General features: G+C 49.6%; 1 non-coding gene across 1 annotated transcript; it reads right to left on the minus strand.

The window, feature by feature from the left end:
* Window positions 1-383: 383 nt before the first annotated feature.
* Window positions 384-455, minus strand: TRNAA-UGC (transfer RNA alanine (anticodon UGC)). Its single transcript has one exon. It is a non-coding gene; the product is annotated as a tRNA-Ala (tRNA).
* Between the last annotated feature and the right edge of the window lie 3233 nt (window positions 456-3688).

Below are 3688 nucleotides of genomic sequence, written 5' to 3' on the forward strand. Positions count from 1 at the left end.
CTTCTATGATACATTTATTACTTAGTAATGTAGACATATATACCATGAGAAAAGAAAACTTGCGTCAAGCTCCTCTAAGTGGGGTGATGACGATAGCGGGCGGCCGTGTTTTAGGGTTAGAGTGGGTTTAACATGGATCCTTCCTCTATGGCGTCGGCGAGAGCAGGAAATTGGGAGCGAGAAAGAACAGTAAAATAATAAAACGAGGATGAGTGTGAGGATATTAGGGGAAGGCGAGCGAGGAAAATGCAAGACTCAGGGTACTTTTCTTCCTTTGGCCGCAGCCACCCCGGACACTAAACTTAAACGGGTTGAGCGGAGTGTGTATCCATTCTGTTTACTCGTGGCTCATGGTATTCGAGAAAAAAAAAGCGGCGGTCTCGTGGAGGTGCCGGGGATCGAACCCGGGGCCTTTCACATGCAAAGCGAACGCTCTACCACTGAGCTACACCCCCGCTCTTCTTCCATCGGCGATTAAGTGTACAACTTCGCAGGTACCGCAGTAGGCCGTTCGTTTGCAAGCATTACGTCTACTGTGCAACACCAGATCGGAAGCTGGAAAGTCGGACATGAGCCCCGGCCCGCCTCTCTCTCTCTCTCTATCTCTCTACCTGCCTCGCACGAGCACACATACGAGATTATAATGCCCACGAATCTTAGACAATAAAGTAGCAGCTGTTAGCCCAATGTGGACTGACGCTGTCAAGTTAAAGCCCTTCGAGGGTTAAACACACAAGCACACACACAGCTTATGATGGATATGCACGCACTAGAAGAAACAAAACGATTATTAATTAGTTACAGCTGAAGTGTACACGAAAAGTAAAGACTACCGTAGAAAATCAACGGGGAACGCTTTGACGATAGCAAAAACGTGAACAGAAACAAAAGTACGCGTGTGCCCTCAGTATACGCTACTGACAGCCCGACTCGGGCTGACGCTGTCAAACGAATCATCTCTATTAAAGGGGTTGTGAAAAGAAAATGAAGCCGCCCGGTTGTAATTTTCTTTGATTCAATAAATATTAGACATGCCGATTCCGAAATATTTCAGCGCAATATTGAGTCTGAATTTAATAAAGCCCGTTGGAAATCGTTGCCTTTTTGCGGTCGTAAAACGACCATGCAACGCCGTCGGGTGACATAAACACTACCCAACTACGTCATCTTAACACGCTTAGAAACTTAGATATATCTTTCAGTTTCGTAATAGATCCATATGAAAGTTAGAAAGCAAAAAAAAAGTGTGGCATATATTTGCACACGGAATTTTACTCGGCAAAGAACAGCACGTTATCCTAGATCGATCACTGACCTGGGACCAGTTTCGGTTTTGGTTACGCTTCTCCGGCCTCCCTGGGGTCTTTCGTTTACATGAACTCGATTTCATTCAGGGCGTAGAGTTGAGCAAGGCCGGCCAAACTTACGACTCTCCGTTTACATGCGCTCGATACGAGTGGGTCGACTCTCTGGCGCGCCCTGCGAGGTGCGACTACACGCGTTGTCAACCGGCGCCCGCTTCGGTCCTCACCTGCCAAAAAAAATGTTTTCGAAAACCTAAGCGTGAATGATTATGTGTATTTTCGGAGGGGTCTGCTTGTCAACGCACCCTGTGGGCGGAGTGGAAGGGTCGAGTCCAGTCAAACACGACTCGCGGCGTTTGCACGAACCAAATAACCAGTTTGTGACCAGACAGCTCAATCCGACCCAGACCTTCGGCTGCTCCCTACAGTAGTTCGCTGCTCTTTGTGTCGTGGCAGCTCTAGGCTGTGGTTTTCAGCGTGTTATCAGCGTTTCAGTGCACGCCATGCCAACTGTGTGCCTCGGATTCCTGGAATGTCATAATTGCAGGACTCACTGAAATGAAGTATAGTCTGTAATGAAGCTTCTTGTATTTGAAGCTCTTCCGATATATCGTATACTAACGCATGAATGCTTTTGTTCAAAATTCAGGTCTTTATACTCGGCAGGAGTTGTTGCCAATCGATGAAAATTACCATGTCAAAGGTTTTGGAAGTGCACAGACGTGTACACAGTTTGCACCGCCGTCGCAGTGACCGCCATGCTTGGGATCAGAAGTGCGGCGAAAACCTGGGCGCTTTTCTTATCCACTTATCGCCCCCTGTTTTGGCCTACACTGAGGAAGCGAAGATGTGCGCTCAAAGATGGCGCCCATGACGTCACATGCAAGCCATCCATTGTCAACCGGAAATTGTCGCGTTAAGTTCTGCGCTCAATGGCGGCGTTGCATGCGAGAGCTTTAATGTCCCATGCTTCTTCAAATACGCCATAAAAAGTGGATTCGGCACTCTCACCCTGATTAGAGGCATCATAGTATATCTGAATAATATTCCGGATTGTCAAGCAGATGAAAACACACTAAACTCTTTTGACTCAAGTACTGAGATGTCATCTTTAAAACATAGTCGATGTGCTGAGGACGGATCTTTGGGAAAATAATGTAACGAGAAAGTAAGGAGAAAATGCACGACTCACTGGCCAGTACTCATTACTTGGAAGATGTGCCTTGCATCGGTAAACAGCAAAAATACGTGCATCATTTCCATCATTCAATGCTTCATGGATTCATAACTGGTGAACAAAGAAAACTAGGCAGCTTTTTCTAGGCACTCATGACTGGCTCTCTAAGCAGTACAAAGGGGCTACCGTGGTTCGAGGTGCTGTCTCGAATGCTACAGCAGTTGGCTTTGTTCCCCCGCAATGGGTGCGTCTAAGGGGCCAGTGTCGTACATGACGCTAAGGTGGTGACGTGCCAGGCACCATGGGTACGGGAAAGTTTCGTGTAGAAGTACATTGGTTCTGAAAAGTCACTGAGTTTGCTTTATGTGGTGAATTAATTGCTGTAATTGCAATATACGTAAACAGTCAAGACTGCTCAAGGCTAATTCGCAGCACTCGAATAAATTTTATCACGTGATCTGCTGACTGAACTTTAATAAATATTAGAGACTTTTAGCAGAGCGGGCCATCGGCCAGCGGAGTGGAGCGGACGAGAGAGGGCGCCAGTGCGCATGCGCAGAACGCTCAGGCGGCCAGCGGGTTTGCGGCGCAACCCGCTCGCCGGGCCTTCCCAGCGGAAAGTGCCCAGCGAGTGAGCGTCATCTAGGACTAACATGGCGGCCTCCAGTGCGAACGTTGGCGCGTCGGCTTCATCGAGCACGGACGCGGCGCAAGCACGCCTGCAAGCAAAGAAGCAGCGCAAACGTTTTAGCACGCAAGAAGATATTTGCCTTCTGCGGGATGTGGCCGCGAAAAGGCCATTCGGGGACGAGCTCAAGTGGGCGAGTTACGGCGTGAGGCTTCGGCTTGACTTGACCATCACAGTGCCAAAGGAGGGAATGGGGAGGGGAGCGCTGCGCGGTAACTGCCTCCTTGTTCAGGGGCACACCGAAACTGAGCTGTGCAGGGAATGGAAGAAAAGAGAGACAGAGGAGAAGATGGAGAGAGCGGGGAAAGAGAGAGAGGAGCGGATGGGGGTCTGCTTTGGAGAGAGGGGCAGGGAAGGAGGCAAGGAAGAAGGCAGTCGGGCACACATCGATCTGTACCTGCGATGCGGGAGCCCGTTTGGGCGCGCATCCACCATGCGAGTCTCCCCACGGCCGGTCACGAGTTGGCGCGCGCGCTCTTTCATACGGCCTTCGCATTCGCCGCGGAAGCAATGCGAGTT

Source organism: Amblyomma americanum, chromosome 1, assembly GCF_052857255.1.
Source record: "Amblyomma americanum isolate KBUSLIRL-KWMA chromosome 1, ASM5285725v1, whole genome shotgun sequence".
NCBI lineage: Eukaryota > Metazoa > Arthropoda > Arachnida > Ixodida > Ixodidae > Amblyomma > Amblyomma americanum.